At 47.5% G+C, this 17,569-nt stretch overlaps 1 long non-coding RNA gene across 2 annotated transcripts; it reads left to right on the forward strand.

The window, feature by feature from the left end:
* Nucleotides 1–355: 355 nt before the first annotated feature.
* On the forward strand, nt 356–5,719 carry LOC144299577 (uncharacterized). 2 transcript variants are annotated; one of them, XR_013366266.1, is made up of 4 exons: nt 356–435; nt 675–815; nt 1,351–2,316; nt 5,425–5,719. It is a non-coding gene; the product is annotated as an uncharacterized LOC144299577 (long non-coding RNA). The 2 variants fall into 2 exon arrangements; XR_013366267.1 differs by having other exon boundaries at nt 746–815.
* The last annotated feature ends 11,850 nt before the right edge of the window (nt 5,720–17,569 follow it).

The following is a 17,569-nucleotide window of genomic DNA, read 5'->3' on the forward strand; positions in this document are numbered from 1 at the left end:
TTGAAGGTTGAGCTGAGCCTGGGATGTCCACTTCCAAGGCAGCTTACTCACATGCACAAGCAGGGGAGCAGCAGGCTCCCTGCTGAACAGAGAGCCTGATGTGGGGCTTGACCCCAAGACCCTGGGATCATGACTTGGGCCACCCCGGTGCCCGGCCAGTAAGTTTTTGACCAGAGGCCTCAATTCCTTGCCTCATGGATGTTTCCATAAGGCTACTTGGGTGTTTCCATGACGTGAAAGCAAGTGATCCAGGGGAAGCAAAGCGGAAGTCACAATGCCTTTTATGACCTAACGTTGGAAGTCACACATTGTAATTGTCACAGATTGTCACAGGTCTGCCTTACTCAGTGAGGCAGGGGACTTCACAAGGGAATGACTGAATACCAGGAGGCTAGAATCATTGTGGCCATTTGGGAGGCTGCCTACCACATTTGGGTAAATGTAAATAAACAAGGGGGATTGGACTCTAGGAGTAATTTGAGGAGTGGACTGGGGAAGGGGGAATATACCAAGAATTTTAATATTGTTGGATGTAGGGTCAGAGTTAACATTAGTTTCTGGATATACAAAACATAATCATGGCTCACTGTTAGGATGGGGCCTATGGGGAGCCAAATAAATAGAATCCCAGGTCAGGATCCAGCTCACAATGGTAACCGTGTGACATTACTCAGTTTGCAGATGTGTAATGGAATAGAATGTTTGAAAATCCATGCAGAACACACATTGCGTCTTTCATTTGTAGGATCAGAACTATCATGATTGTGGAGGCCAAGTGGAGGCCTCTGTACCTGTTTCCATCCCTGGTCAAAATAGTAAGTATAAAACAATATCACAATCTAGGAGGAATGACGGATATTTTTATTACTCTTTTGTTGTTTTGTTTTGTTTGGTGTTTTTTTTATTCCTTTGTTTTTAAAAAAGATTTTATTTATTCACATGAGACAGAGAGAGAGAGGTAGAGACATAGGCAGAGGGAGGAGAAGCAGGCTCCATGCAGGGAGTCCAATGTGGGACTGGATCCTGGGACCCCAGGATCACTCCCTGACCCTAAGACAAATGCTCAACTACTGAGCCACCCAGGCATCCCTAATTTTATTCCTCTTAAGGATATAAAGGATTCAAGTGATGGTCCTTGTCACATTTCCATTTAATTCACCTGTCTACCCCTGCAGAAACCAGATTCATCCTGGAGGTTGGCCGAAATTTCCATAAATTCACCCAGATAGTAGCCCCAACTGAGGCTGCTATGCCAGATGTAGTCTCTTCGCTCAAGCCAGATTCATGACTTCTCAGGTACATGGTATACAAACATTAGTTGGCAAATGTGTTTCTTTCTATCCCTATCAGATACCGTTTGGATTCACATGGAGCAGACAACAGTATGCATTTCCCATTGCTCCAGGGTTGTACCTTTCCAGTCTGTCATAGTTCACGTACCACCTGGGTATCTGAAGAACATTGTGCCGATTTGCTCCTCTGATAGCTTGTCAATGGAGTTAGATTACAGGAAATGTCTGGCACATTGGAAGCCTTGGTAAGAAACGTGCATTCCATTGTTGGAGAAGATGCCTGTGAAGATTCGATTATCTGCCACATGAGAACAATTTTGAGTGCCCCAACAGTTGGGGACATGCTGGGTCCTATCATCCAAAGTAAAACATGAGTTTTACCACTTGAATCTCCTGCAGAGAAGGAAGCACAATGCCTGAGAGGACTTTTCAGGTTTTGGAGACAACATATTCCACATCTCAGAACACTTCTCTGCCTTGTATACCAGGTGACACAAAAGACTGCCACTTAAAAAAAAAAAAGGTTTTATTTGTTAAAGAAGGAGAGCACAGGGCAGGAGCAGAGGGAGAGGGAGAAGCAGGTTCCCTGCTGAGCACGGATCCCAACACAGGGCACGATCCCAGGACATTGAGATCACAACCTGAGCCAAAGTTCCCAACGCAGGGCTCCATTCTAGGACGTTGAGATCACGACCTGACCAAAGTCAGACTCTTAACTGACTGAACCCAAAAAGACTTCGACTTTTGAGTGTATCCCAGGATAGGAAAGTTCTCTGCAGAGCAGCAGAGTCTAAGCTGCAGTTGAAAGCAGCCTTGTTACTTGGGCATAAGACTGAGCAGATCTCAGAAGATTGGGTGTATCATGGGTAGGGAACGATACCTTCCAGGAGTCTGGAGCAAACCCATGCTGTCCACAGAGGTGGCTCGGATATGTTTCATAAAGCCGTTCCTGTAATGCTGCTGGGCCCTGGTGGAAGACCGTTGGACATGACATGACCGCATGCCCAGAACTGCATCTTGTGAGGTAAGTTCTGTCAAACCCACCAAGTGATAACGTTGGTTAGGTTCCACAACTATCCACTGGTGAGCGGAGGAGTCCCACAGAGTTAGAAGCCACGGCTGCCACCTGAAGACTTTATCCTCTTTGTGTCTAGCACCGAGTTGGCAAGCAAAGGAGCCCCCATTCTTGGTTGGAGTGAATGACCCAGGTTAGGAAAGGATAGGGCTGCTTTTAAACCGGGACAAAGAAGGACGCCTGGGTGGCTCAGCAGTTAAGCACCTGCCTTCAGCTCATGGCGTGATCCTGCACTTCTTGGATCAAGTCCCACATCGGGCTCCCCGAGGGAAATCTTCTCCCTCTGCCTCTGTCTCTGCCTCTCTTTCTGTGTCTCAAATGAATAAATAAATAAAATCGGAAAAAAAATTAAAACCAGGGCATAAAGAGCAATAAGTTTGACTCCCAGGAGATTCATCCAGGACCCTCTTGGTATTCCCTTGCCCCGTTGTGACAGTAAAAAGACAAGTGCCACAACCCTTGCCAAGAGAGGCCTGGTGAGCTGGGGCTCAGAAATTTTAGAGATGAAGGTATGAGGAAGGCCACCTGGCAACTTAGCGAGGAGGACAGCAGAGTTTGTAGGGACCTTGAGGGGAATCTGCAACAAATAATGCAGGGAGGACAAGATGAGTATCCATCATAGCCCAAGACCAGCTGCAGTGGCCAAGGCCATCATTTACTCACTGGTCTTCCTCTTCTGAGTCTTCCCCAGGATTAGAGGCCACTGGAATCTCAGGGGAGACCCTTCCCACATAGGTGAAGTGCATTCAGGCGGTGCACGTGGTCAGTTGGCCAGCAATAGATCCTGGATTTTGTGGAGGAGAAGAGGAGTGACCCATTGTTGGCTGCACTCAGAAGCCAGAGGCCTCATCTCCTCCTACCTGCTGGGCAGAGGCCCGAGGCCTTGGGCTGAGAATCTCCACAAAGGGAGAAAGCAGAAGTCAGTGTGACAAGTAGACTGTGCTTAAACAGCCACCTCAACTACAGAGGGAGGTTGATGAGGATCGTTCAGGTGCAGGTGCGCATCGGGGAGATGCTTAGTGGCTTCAGGTGGGAGCAGCTGTAGGTGGGAATGGCTCCTCATCAGAAAGGCATTTGGGAGGAAGGCTGACAGGCTGAGGGGGAGGGGAATGGAGGTCGCCTCAGAGTGTGGGAGTTCTCACTGCCGACCTTTGGAGAACCTCTTTTCTGTGTCCTCTGCAGCCATCAGTAGGATATACATCCCTCATGAGGAGTCAAGTAGTTGGACTGACTTTTTTGCTGAGTGAGAGGGGCATGAGGGAGGGGCAAGGGCAGAGACACCCCTCTGGGTTCCAGGCATGTGGCTCTTCTTGGGCTGTTCCTTCAGAGAAATGGGACATTTCAGAAGCACAGGGGAGGGTTCACACACAGCCACTTCTGCAGCAAGGGCCCTCCTGCTTCCGAGGAGCTCTGCCATCAGAACAGTTGGTGGTTGTGACAGGGGCCTGGTGTGCCCTCCTGTCCTGCCTGCTCCATAAGCTGCCTCCCGGGCCTCAGCTCTGAGCAGGTGCCCCTTCCTGCTCATACATAAGTGGAGCATGCTCAGTTGGGTCATAGTCCAGTGTTTTGGTGGTTCTAAATGCTCACGTACCAAACCTGCCCCAGCGCATTCCCCTTGTGCCCCACAGAAGAGCAGCCTGCCATGGGATGTGAGGGCTGAGCACTGCTCCAGGGAGCAGCAGAGCAGTCGGGGTGGGAAGTAGAGGAAGGTCGGGCCCGGGTGTGGATTGCTGGCCGTGGAGGTGGTGGAGGTAAACGCATGTGGTTGTAGAGCCTCCTCGAGTACCACAGTGCTGGCGGGTGGCTCTGGCCCTCGCCTGGGGCCCTGCCTGCGGCTGTTGCTCCTGAGGCCTCGTGGGTTCTGCAATTGATTTCTGATTTCACCACCTGTATAGGCTTAGGTGTTGGCTTCTGTAGTCTGCACACTAGTTTCCCAATCCACCTTTTTCAGATTCTAAAAGTTGGCTTTTCTTGAAGAGGGGGCTAATTCATTCTCCTTGACTTTCTGGTCTTAGCTATTCCTTTACTTCATTTAGGGTTTCAGGAGGCAGCTGAGAGCACTCAGGCTCAGTTGTCCATGTGTCATCAGAAGTTCACTGAGAGATTCTCAAATGTGTCAGTCTGCTCTTGTTCCTAGAAGAAATGCTTTGTGATTCTGTTCAAAGAACGCCAATTAGTTCTTCTTAGTAATGTTTTAGTAACGACCTTTGTATCTACTTATACTTGAGATGGTACATTTTAAAGAAGGATTATTTACTTGAGATAGGACAAGCGGGGAAAGAAGGGCAGAGGGAGAAGCAGACTCCTCGCTGAGTGCAGGGAGCCCCATTCGGGGCTCAATCCCAAGACCCTGGGATCATGACCTGAGCTGAAGGCAGCCGCAGAGCTGAGCCACCCAGGCACCCCACGATGGTGCTTTAATGTTCCCTTCTCTTGTCTTTTTCTGACATTTTATGTCAAAAATTCACTAGCCCCATAAGAGGGGTTTTTTTATGTCTTCTTGATTTTTTAAAAATAATTTTCTAGTCTCTGAATTGCTCTGAGCTTGGTAGAATGTGAATAGGAACGTATTCCATAGAGCAGGAAGGAGGACAGATCTGAACTTGTGGAAAGTTGCCATTACTGTTTTAGAAGCTCTGCTTGCCAGAGAAGGCAAACAAAACCTCAGGACCCGACCTCTTACCACTGGACTGGGGTAAGAGATGGGTTATTCTGTCCGGCTCCTTGAAATCACCTTGGAGATGGTGATGATCTTTGGGAAAGTTCAGGAAATTAGGTTTGGAACAATTTATACTCTCTGAAGTCCAATAAAGAATGGAGATGAAGCCGTAATTGTTTTCCTTCACTTAGCTGGTATTAAGGGACACTGGGTGAACCTAGCAGAGAAAGAGCTGAAGATTTAGGACTAGAAGTTGTAGGATGGCAGGAGAGGTGGAGGACCGCCTAGGGTCTCACTTCCTGCTAAGATGGGTGGTTGAGGCTGAGTGTCCTGTGCCAACAGGAGGAGGCTGAGCACTGTGAAAATCTACTTAGGCTTTTCCCTTAACCTTGTGCCAGGTTGGTGGAGATGAGTGGACAAGACCCTCTCAATCTCTTGGATCTTGCAGCACAGAGCCTGCGGAATGAGAAGGCCTCAGCTGTACGTGACCTGGAAGAGCTCCCTGTGGGCCTTTTCCCAACTCTGTCCACAGCAGCCTTTGATGGGGGACACACGAAGACTGTGACAGCAATGGTGCAGGCCTGGCCCTTTCCCTGCCTCCGTCTGGGACCGTTAAGAGATCAGTCAAGAACTCAAGACCTCTTGGAAGCCGTCCTGGATGGGCTGGAATTGGTTCCTCCTAACGCAGTTTGGCCCAGGTAACTGGAGAGTTGGGGTGCTGGTAGGGGCACAGTGAATTGCAGAAGTGGGAGCTGGATTCAGGGATGTGGAGTCCAAGCATGTGCTAGCCTCTCCTGGTGGTGCAGCATCTGTCATCATGAGGCCCTGAGGCCATTGTCAGAGTCCCTCCGTGAAGAGAGTCCTGGCATAGTTCAGAGCTGATCATGCTACTGAGGTGGTTAAGAGTGTGGCTGGGTTCCTGGGTGGTATCCCGGCAACATATAATGTGGGGAAGCAAGGAGGGCACCTAGAAGGCGTAGTGGACGGCAGAGGGCAGGGCTGCTGGTTGGCACAGTGGTGGGTCCCCAGGGTCTGCCGCTGCTGCTGGTCTCCTGCCGGCCCCGCTCTACAGGCCTGAAATTCCTCATGTCTGCTCTCCTCCTCATTCCCCACAGGAGATCAAAGCTGAAGGTGCTGGATTTTACCCATGACGTTGAGCACTCCAACTGGGAGGAGTGCTCGGAGGCTACTCCTGCACCCTTTGTCATCACTCACATGCTAGAAGAGCCGGAGGCGGACAAGCTGACACCCAGTTACAAAGAACAGCCTTAGCATCACCGAGAACCCGAGGAAATACACAGAGACCTTTTCCTAGGTGGTTTGTTCGGCTTCTTCCACCTGTCTGGGTTCCCCTCGTACATACTCCAGAGAGTCGAGAAGAACCATGGCAGTCTGCGCCTCCACTGTCAGACACTGGTCATTGTCCAAGTGCCATTCCTCAGCCTTGTCGAGATCCTGGGGATGCTGGAGCTGGAGACCATCCGGGAGCTGAGGCTTCATTACAGGAGTACGTTCTGCTCCCGTTCTGACCTAATCCAGTTTTTTTACCCGCGCAAGGGTAAATGAGCAACCTGGGCAACCTCATCATGAACGACATCCCCTGGGATTTCCCTGCAGACTGTTTCTTTTTGCTGAGTCCACTGGGCCGCCTCTAGAAGCTCCATCTCATCTTTGGCTGTCTCTCGGGCCAGCTGCATAAGATGCTGAGTGAGTGTGTGACAAGTCCCTCTGAAGGGCCAGGGGCCAGGATCCCTGGAGTCGTCCCTGAACCCCGCTGCGTCGGAGCAGAGACAAGCCTGGATTTCCAATCCTGTGAGGCCGCAGAGTCACTGAGGACACAGACTGCAAGGCTGAGGTCTTGGACCAGCCAGTGGCTGTCGATTGCTATAGAAGAGAAAGATGCAGGTCTGAAATTGGCCTGTCATTCACTCTTTCATTCATTTTCACGCACTCAGTCCGTGCCAAGCAGACAGCTAAGAATGGATATGAAACTCTGACCAAACTCAGGGTCTCGTCTTCCTAGAGCTTATGTAGAGAAAGTGAACCAGGATGGTAGGTTGTCAGGGTGGTGTTTGAGGGAGGGAACTGCCCCCTCACCAATGTCTAAGCTCAGCTGATTTGATGAACTCCTTCCTCTCTTTTGTGTCTCACAGACTTCTCTGTAGCCTGCCCCCCCTACCCCCCCGAATACAGAGCTGTTCTCCTGGGGCCTGGTCTTTGAGTAAATAGAAGCATGGGGAACCATCTTCCCAAATTCTCCAGCCAGTAAAACCTATGCTTTACCATGTGTAGGAGCTATAGCTAAATTTCATTAATTCAGCCACACTTTGTGGAGCATGTGCGATAATTGTGTTGATGGGGCTTATTAGGAAGCTAAGGCTGAGAGGTGCCTGACTCCATAGTCTGCAAACAGAGAGGTCCCATGGCCAGCGGGGATGGGTTTCACTCCACACTCTGTGGTCTTAACCACTACAGAAGCCTGGCTCCCACCATGTGCATCCAGACTCGGGTAGGCATTGTGCCAATTTCTCAGGCCAGATTTCTGGATCTTTCCCAAATGTATCTAGTGGGACACTCGAGTTTCCAAGAAGTGACTGTGTCTGTCTGTCCACAATGGCCTGCAAAACCACTGGAGATGCTGGTGATCAATGGATGCAGGCTCATTGAGAATGACATCACCTACTTGTCCCAGAGCATTCGTGCCACCTGCCTGAAGGAGTTGGTTCTCTGTGGCAATAACCTGTCCCACACGGTTCCTGGGCCCCTCCAGGTTCTGCTGGGGGAGGTGTCTGGCACTCTACAGCACCTGAACTTGTGCAGCTGCCGGCTGAAGGAAGCCCAGCTCCGAACCCTGCTTGCCTGCTCTGTGCTGCTGCTCGAGCCTCCCCTCGCTCGTGTTCTATGACAATGTCATCTCCACATCGGGCATCACGAACGTGCTTCAACAGTTAGGAGGGTTGAAGGAGCTGAAGCGTGTGCAGTCCCCTGTTCCTGCTGAATGTGTTGTATACTTGGATGAATACAGGTGGGGGAAGCTCAACAGAGTGGAACTTGCCCGGGTGCACGCCAAGTTGCAGGAAATGTTGCAACCACCCCAGCGGGCCGACATGGAGTCAACTAATTCTACCTCAGTGGCCTGACAATGAAAACGCACAGCTGACCTGATGGGGAAGAGGAGCAGCATCTGTCCTGGAGCTGTGGTTGTGGATTTCCCGGATGGTGTGGCTTCAAGGAAAACTATCAAAACAAGAAAACACAACCAACGCTCCAGTGGGGACTGCTGTTTCTGGATCCAGCTGGGGCTCAATTCTTCATGAAATCGACAAGCACTGGTCAAACATGGACACTGTGCAAGTGTTCTGATGCTGCGTATAAAAGGACAACTTCGCCTGACACTGGTACTTCTAGTCTGTTTACCCAGTTTCCCTTTCATTATGCTTCAGTATTCCCACTTTGAACAACACGCAGTTGGGTGAGTGAATTCTCAAAACATTAGTTTATAAAGTGAGGTCAATGAAATGTTCATCAAAGGAATAGGTGAACGTGATACGATCAACACGGAGCGTTCATTCAACTATTTATTCAAATATTTGTTGACTTCCTGTTTTGTTCAGAAACTGCTCTCACCGGGAAGACGGTGTAAACATTCGGGGTGTCTGCTCTCCAAGAACTTAGCTTTGAAAGAGGATGGGGCCCACTAAACCAAGTCAGCAGACCCGTAAGAAAGCTGGTTTCAAAGGAGCGCTGTAAGAATGACAGAAGGAATACCAGTCTGATGAGGGCTTATTGGAGTTAGGAGCACTATGAGATGATTGAGAATATGCATCAGTCTCTGCCCTCAGTTGCTGGCACAGAGCTCCTGAAACCTTGTCATTTCCTAAGTAATAACACTAGGAACATCCTCTGTTCCAGCATTTGGTCTTTGACCCCCATCCCTGACAGAGGGCTTTTGTTCTTTTAAGATTTTATTTATTCATGAGAGAGACAGAGAGAGAGAGAGAGGGGCAGAGACACAGGCAGAGAGAGAAGTAGGCTTCCGCCCAGGGAGCCCGATGTGGGACTGGATCCTGGGACACTAGGACCACGCCCTGGGCCAAAGGCAGGGTAACCCACTGAGCCACCCAGGAGTCCCCAGAGGGCTCTTGAAAGCTTTATAAATTCCCAAGTGATAAGGGTGCTAGGATCATCTTTTGTTCTAATGAGGTGGCTCAGGCTGTGCTCTCAGATGGCTCCCAGATGGGACTGGTCCCCAGAAAGATGAGGCCATGATTACGAGCTTGGAATTTTAGGCCCCATCCCTCATCTTCCAGAGCAGGGAAGAGGGGCTGGAAATGGAATGATTGATCATGCCTATGTGAGGAGACCTCCCTAAAACCCCAGTCATAGGGGATTTGGAGAGCTTCCACCTAGATGTACCCCAACACCACAAGGACAGAAACTCCTGCACGTCCTCCCCCCGCCAGGACTTCACCCTGTGTAAGTCTTCATCCGACTCTTCATCTGTATTGTTTGTCCTTTTATAACTGGTAAATGTGTTTTCCTGAGATCTGTGAGCCACTGTAGCAAATTACTCCAACCCGAGGGGGTGCTCATGGGAGCCTCTGATTTGCATCCAGATCAGACAAGTTGTATAACCTGGGGACTTAACTACTATTGGCATCTGAAGTAGGGCGGGGGCGGTCTTGTGGGACTGGGCGGGTAAGTTGGGATCCGCCACTATCTCCAGGTGGATGGTATCAGAGATGTGATGTGACTGAGTTCTCATTGCAGGGAAAAATCGCCTCACGCCTAAAGTGTCAGAAGTCACTTGTGTGAAGAGTAACGGAGACACAGGAGAGACTCCCAGCAGGGAAGCCCCAGGTTTTTCCCTTTGAAGGAGGTAGACAGAACTGGGGTTTTCCTTTATAGCCCCTATTCTTTTTGAGGGGGGTTGTGGTGGGGAAGATCAGGGAATTGAGGCTTCTGTGTGAACCTTCTGATGACTCATAGGTGAGTGTTGAGAAGCACCCAGATATGAGGAGAGCTGGGGACACCCCTCTCAGGCGGAGAAATGAGAGAGACGGTGAGAAGGAGTCAAGGAGATGGAGGCTTCACTTTGAGTAGTATGGATAGGTTAACAGTATTTTTCCAATCCAGGAACTTGGAATGTCTTTCCATTTATTTGTGTCTTTGAAAATTTCCTTCATCAGTGTTTATAATTTTCAGCATACGAGTCTTGCACCTCTTTTGGTTCCTAAGTATTTTATTCTTGCTGTTGTTATGGTAGATGGAATTGTTTTCTTAATTTCTTTTTTAGGTATTTCATTGTTAGTCTTTCGAAATGTCTCCAATTTTTATATGTTGATTTTATATTGTGTAAGTTTACTGAATTTTAGTAGGTTTTTGTGGAAAGTCTTTACACTTTCCTACATATATGATCTTTCCACCTGTGAATAGATAATTTTACTTTTTTCTTTATGACTTCTATACCTTGTGTTTCTGTGTCTTGCCTGATTGCTCAGGCTAGGACTTCCAGAACAGTGTTGAGTAGCAGTAGTGAGAGTGGAGATCGTTTCCTTGTTCTTTCAGGTTTAACGCACTGGTTATATTAGCTGTAGAGTTTTCATAGATGGGCTTTATTGTGTTGAGGTTTTAGAAGTTTTACTGAACATGAGTTGGTGTTGAAGTTTGTCACATGTTCTGCGTCTGTTGAAATGATGATGATGTAATATTTGTGTCTCATTGTTTGTATTGTGTCTCACATTGATTTGCATTGATTTTGCATGTGTGAGGCCAACTTTGAATCCCAAGGATAAATCCCACTTGGTCAGGGTATAGGACTCTCTTGATGTGCTGTTGAATTTAGTTTGTTAGTACAGTTGACCCTTGAGAACAGCATGGTGGATACGGATGCCAACAGTGAGAAATCTGTATATAACTTTTGTCTTCCCCCAAAACGTAAGTACTAATGGCATACTATTGTGAGAAGCCTTACCGACAGGAATAACACATATTTTATGTTATATGTATGATATACTGTATTTATATAGTAAAGTAAACTAGAGAAAAGGAAATATTAAAAAAATCACAAAGAAGAGAAAATAGGGGTGCTTGGGTGGCTCCTTCAGTTAAGAGTTCAACTCTTGATGTCGGCTCAGGTCTCAATCTCAGGGTCATGAGTTCAGGCCCTGCATTGGGCTCCACGCCCAATGGAGTCTACCTTCAAGGGTGTGGGGGCACCTGGATGATTCAGTTAAGCATCTGACTCTTGATTTCAACGTAGACCATACATGATCTCAGGGTCATGAATTCAAGCCCCAGTGTAGACTCCATGCTGGGCATAGAGCCTGCTTAAGATCCTCTCTCCCACTCCCTCCCGCAACTTGCCCACCTGCACTCTAATACAAAAGAGAAGATAGGGTCAGGGTACTGTATACATACTTACGTGAGTGTACTGGCTCGTGACAGGAATGGTGGCCCCGAGATGGCCATGTCCTGCAGCCTGGTAGCCTTGGCTCATCAGTAGGTCACTGGGTGGGTCTAAAGGTGGCAGCAATATCTTGGAGGTTCAGTATAGATGCCCCATCTGCCTGCTGGTGTACCACAAGCCATGGTCAACAGCTACTGTAGCCAAACTTGAGTGTGCTGGCCTCCAGGAGGCCATGGGGCCAGGGCACCACTAGGAGGAGGAGTCCACACCCAGCCCAGGAGGAGCCCAAGGCCTGCAGTCACACCTACTACATGGAGGACTTGGGAGGGATGAGGGCACCAGGGGTGTGGGGCTCTCTTTGCGGCACTGTCTCTGCCCTCTGGGCACTTTCTACTTTAGCCCAGCCTTCTACCTGCCAGCCCCAGGAGTTCAGCCCAATCACCCCATTAGTACATGATGTGACCTGCCCAGTCCTGGGACCTCCTGTGGTGGGCGGATGCTGGCAGCCTCACTGAGCCTCTCTAGGTACTCAGAAGGCAACAACAGATGGGACGTCTGTGCTAAAGGCCTTCAGTTTGGTCCTATGCGGTTGTAAATAAATGCCTTGTGGCTTAATGTTGGCAGCTCTTTGAGAAGCTACATTTAAGTGAACCCATGCAGTTCAACCCTGTGGTGTTCACAGATCAACTGCATATCCTGTTTTTTTCTTAAACATCTATTTCTATGATAAAGGTTACTTTATGAATTAGGTACCGTGAGATATTAACGATAAAGCTAATGTACAAAAAATTGTAACAACATGGCCTAAAAAAAGTTATGTGAATGTCTCTCTCTCACAAAATACCTTATTGTACCGTACGCACCCCTTTTCTTATGATGATGTGAGGCGACGCAATGCCTGTGTGATGAGATGAAGTAGGTGAATAACGTAGGCCTTGTGACGTAGTGTTAGGCTACTGTTGATCTTCTGATCTTACCTCAGAAGGAGGAGGGTCATCTGCTTCCAGATCACAGTTGATCACAGGTAATTGAAACCATGGAAAGCAAAACCATGGGTGAGGGGGATTACTGTCTATCACTGTGATGCTATGATGTGGGGTGCATGTATATTTACAAGTCTTATGTTTTACTTCTGGGTTAACCCTTTTATCATTACATAATGGCATTCTTCGTTTCGTGAGACCATTTTTAACTTAAAGTCCATTTTGTCTGACATAAGCAGAGCCACCCTTTCTTTTAGTTACCATTTGCATGGAATATTTTCCATTCCTTCACTTTCAGTCTGTGTGTATTCTTCAATATACCACAAGTCTCTTATGACAGCATGTTACTGGTTCTTGTTTTATTTATCCATTCAGCCACTCTATGGCTTTTGAGTAAAGAGTTTAATGCTGGGGCACCTGGGTGGCTCAGTCGGTTGAGCATCTGACTCTTGGTTTTGGCTTAGATCTTGACCTCAGGGTCAGGAGATCAAGCCCCATGTCTGGCTCCGCGTTCAGGAGAGAGTCTGCTGGGATTCTCTCTCTCTTCTCCCTCTGCCCTTGACCTGCTCACATGCATGTGCACTCTCTCTGGAAAAATACATCTTTTTCTTTCTTTCTTTTTTTTTTTTTTTTTTAATGAGTTTATGGGCAGCCCCGGTGACTTAGCAGTTTAGCGCCACCTTCGGCCCAGGGCGTGATCCTGGGGACCCAGGGTCGAGTCCCATGTCAGGCTCCCTGCATGGAGCCTGCTTCTCCCTCTGCCTGTATCTCTGCCCCCTTCTCTCTAACTCTCACGAATAAATTAATAAAATCTTTAAAATATAAAATAAAAAAGTTTAATTTTTAACATTTCAATAATTATTGATGGATGAAGACTTAGTATTGCCATTTTGGTTGTTTTCTTTTGCTATTGTGTTCCTTTCTTTGTCTTTTGCTGTCTTTATTATTTGGTCATTTTTTTGATAGTAATTTGCTTTCATCTTTTGTGTCTCTATTCTGGATTTTTTTCCTGCATTGGTACCATGAGAGTGTTCTCAATGGCATCTAGAATGGTGAACCCTTCCCAGAAGTTTTCAGTTTACTTAGCCTATATCCATCAGAGGAATCACTGTGGCAGCTGTAGCCTTACAAATTTATTTATTATTATTTTTAGGTTTTTTAAAGAAATCTCTAGACCCAACATGGGGCCTGAACTCACAACCCTGAGATCAAGTCACATGTCTTCCAATTGAGCCAGCCAGGCACCTCCAAAATTTGTTTCTTAAATAATAAGACCTGAAAGGCATACTTATTCCTTGATCCATGCACTACAGAGCAGATGTGTAGCAGTCAGGAAAACATTAATGCCATTGTACAACTCCCATCAGAATGTGTCTCCAAGTGTATCGTCAGCGGTGATATTTTGAAAGGAATCTTTTTTTTCCCCCTTGAGCAGTAGGTCTCAACAGTGGGTTTCAAATACGCAGTAAACCATGTTGTGAACAGGTGTGCTGTCATCCAGGCTCCATTTGTCGAGTACACTTAGCATAATTCATAAAGGCACTAGGATTTTTGGAATGGTAAATGGGCTTAGATTTCTACTTCAAGTCATCAGCTGCATGAGCTCCTAATAAGGGAGTCATCCCCTCCTTTGAAGCCTGCCATGACTTCTCTTGTGTAGCCACGAAGTCCCAAATGACATCTTCTTCCCATATGTCTGTTTGGTCTCTGTTGAAAATTTATTGTGGGGCTCCTGGGTGGCTCAGTCTGTTAAGCATCCTACTCTTGGTTTCTGCTCAGGCCATGATCTCAGAGCTGTGAGATTGGGCCTTGTGTTGGTCTCTGTGCTCGGCGTGGAGTCTGCTTGTAGTTTCTCTCTCGCTCTCCTTCTTCCCCTCCCCACTGTGCACTCACGAGTGTGCGGGTGGGTGCTGTCTCTCTCAAATCTTAAAAAAAATTTGTTTAGTGTAGGCACCCTCATGAGTTGTCTTAGCCTGATCTGGATAATTTGTTACCGCTTCTGCATCAGTACTTGCTGCCTCACTTTGCACTTTTATGTTATAGAGATGGTTTCCTTCCTTCAATCTTAGGAACCAACCTCTGCTAGCTTCAGTCTTTTATTCTACAGCTTCCTTATATCTCTCATCCTTCCCAGAATTGAAGAGCGATAGGGCCTTGCTCTGCATTAAGTTTTGCGTTGAGATATTGTGGCTGGTTTGATGTTCCATCCAAACCACTAAAATTTTCCCCATATAAGTGGTAAGATTCTTTTGCTTTCTTAGGATTTATGTGTTCTCTGGAATAGCCCTTTCAATTTCCTTTAAGAACTTTTCCTTTACATTCACAATTTGGCTCACTGGCACAACACACCAAGCTTTTGACCTCTTCTCTAGGGATTCAACATGCCTATTAAGTTTAATTGTTTCTAGCTTTTGGTTGAAAGTGAGAGATGAGGGACGCCTGGGTGGCTCAGCGGTTAAGCAGCTGCCTTTGGCTCAGTTCATGATCCTCGGGTTCTGGATTTGAATCCCACTTCAGGATCCCTGTCGTATTCCTGATCTTAGGGGAAAGGCTCCCAGTGGTTCCCTACTGAGAATGATATTTGGGGTGGGCTTTTCATAGATGGCTTTTAAGATGCTGAGGAATGTTCCCTCTATGCCTACAGTGTGAAGAGTTTTGATCAGGCATGGATGCTGTATTTTGTCAAAAGCTTTCTCTGCATCTATTGAGAGGATCCTATGGTTCTTGATTTTCTCTTGCTGATATGATCAATCACATTGATTGTTTTAGGAGTGCTGAACCAGCCTTGCGTTCCGCGGTGAAATCCCACTTGGTCATGGTGAATACTCTTCTTAATGTATCATTGGATCCTATTGGCTAGTATTTTGTTGAGAATTTTTGCATCCGTGTTCGTCAGGGATATTTGTCTGTAATTTCCTTTTTGGACAGGTCTTTGTCTGGTTTTAGAATTAAGGTGATGCTGGCCTCATATAACGAGTTTGGAAGTATCCCATCTCTTTCTATCTTTCAAACAGCTTTAGTAGAATCTGCATGGTTTCTTCTTTAAACATTTGATAGAATTCCCCAGGGAAGCCATGTGGCCCTCGTATTTGTGTCTTGGGAGGATTTTGATGAGTGCTTCAATTTCCTCCCTGGTTATCGACCTCTTCAGGTTTTCTCTTTCCTCCTGCTCCAGTTTTGGTAGTTTGTGGTTTTCCAGAAATGCGTCTATTTCTTCTCCATTGCATAATTTATTGGTGTATAGCTGCTCAGCTCATAATATGTTATTATAATCCTTTGTATTTCCTTGGTGTTGGTGATCGCTCCATTCTCATTCCTGATTTTATTAATTTGGGTCTTTTCTCTCTTCTTTTTAATAAGGCTGGTTAATGGTTTATCTATCTTATTCTTTCAAAAACCAGCTCCTGGTTTTGTTGATGTGTTCCACAGTTCTTCTGGTCTCTATTTTGTTAAGATCTGCTCAAATCTTTATTAACTCTCTTCTTCAGCTGGTGGAAGGTTCATTTGCTGTTCATCTCCAGCTGCTTTAGGTTCAAGGTTAGCTTTTGTATTTGAGTTCTTTCCAGTTTTTGGATGGATGCTTGTATTGTGATGTATTTCCCCCTCAGAACTGCTTTTCTGTATCCCAAAGATTTTGAGTGGTTGTATCTTCATTCTCATTAGCTTCCATGAATTTTTTTAATTCTCTAATTTCTTGGTTGACCCTTTCATCTTTTAGCAGGATAGGAACTCCAGTTTGGATTGCATCTCATTTAATTGATTTTTAATTTTGGACAGATTAGATCGAAATTCTACAGTCATGAAGTCTCTTGAATCCTTTATGCTTTTTTCCAGAGCCACCGGTAGCTTCATAATTGTGCTTCTGAATTGGCTTTCTGACATTGAATTGAAATCCAAATTCTGTAGCTCTGTGGGAGAGAGGACTGTTTCTTATTCTTTCTTTTGTGGTGAATCCTTCCTCCTAGTCATTTTGCTCAGTGCAGATTAGCTAAAAACAACTAGTACAGGAAAAAGAAGAAAGGGGGCGGGAAACAAAAAACAAGAAGGGGTATCTTCTGATTTTATATACTGTAAGTGCCTAGACTTAGCCTTGAACCTTCTAGCGCTGCTTGGACAGGAACTTGCTCTTCCCCTGTCCTTCCAGCTGGTCTTCTGGGGGAGGGACCGGCCATGCTGATTCTCAGGTGTGTGCACATGTGGGACATGCTTCGCCCCCTAGCAGGTGCAAGCCTCCGTGGGAGCTGTTTATCCCGTGAGGCCTCTGCTCACTGGCGGCCCCTATCTGTCCGAGGTACTAAGTGACACTAGGAGGAACAACAGAAGCAGCGGCCAGGGCATCTCCCGCAGTAACTCAGTCTGTAGGGGCCTGGCCATTCCAGGGGCGGTTGAGAATCGGTGGTTGACAATCAGTGCTGAAAATTCCCCGGTGCCAGGTTTCTGTCATGTAAACATCCACCTAAACAAGGGTCAGTGGTGGAGTAACTAGGAGGTAGGACCAGGAGGAGGAGGATGGAGCTTTGAAAGCAGTATTGGAGTAGGGCCCAAAGGTGGTCCTGCGCATCCGTGTCGTGAGGGGCCTCGCTTTCACTTAGAGCTGTGTACACTGCTGGTGGTGTGCTAGGAGTTTGGCGGCCGTGGGGGTCATAAGGGCCACCGTATCGGGACTGGCGCACTTAGACTGTAAGGTTTTTGGGTATAGTTCTTATAGCAGGGCGCTATCCCCTGGGGCCAGGGCTTGGGGAGTATCTGCTGTGGGTTCCCCTGGAGTCGGGCTGACTGAGTCGCATGGGCCCGCAGGAGGGCTCTTAGAAGAGTTAGGTAAGGTAGGCAAGATAGGAGCAGAGGAGGCGGTGACGGGAAGATTTTGAGTGAGCAGGAAGGGCCGCCCAAGAGAAGCTGAAAGGGACTTAGACCCCACGGCCCTCTAGGAGAAGCTCTGAGCCTTGTTAAAGCCAGCGGGAGGAGGGTGTCCAGGACGGGCGGGCTCCAAGGGCAGTTTGGGGAGATGTCCCTCGAGAAGGCCGTCGGCCCGCTCTCCCTTACCCGAAGACTGGGCTTTCCAGGTAATATTTAGGCTCTCGGAGACTTGCTGGGTGATGCTGGAGATGAGGCCGGGCCGTTGTCATATGGTAGGGTCCGCGGGAGGCCGAA

The sequence above is a fragment of the Canis aureus genome, chromosome 27 (genome assembly GCF_053574225.1).
Source record: "Canis aureus isolate CA01 chromosome 27, VMU_Caureus_v.1.0, whole genome shotgun sequence".
Lineage (NCBI taxonomy): Eukaryota > Metazoa > Chordata > Mammalia > Carnivora > Canidae > Canis > Canis aureus.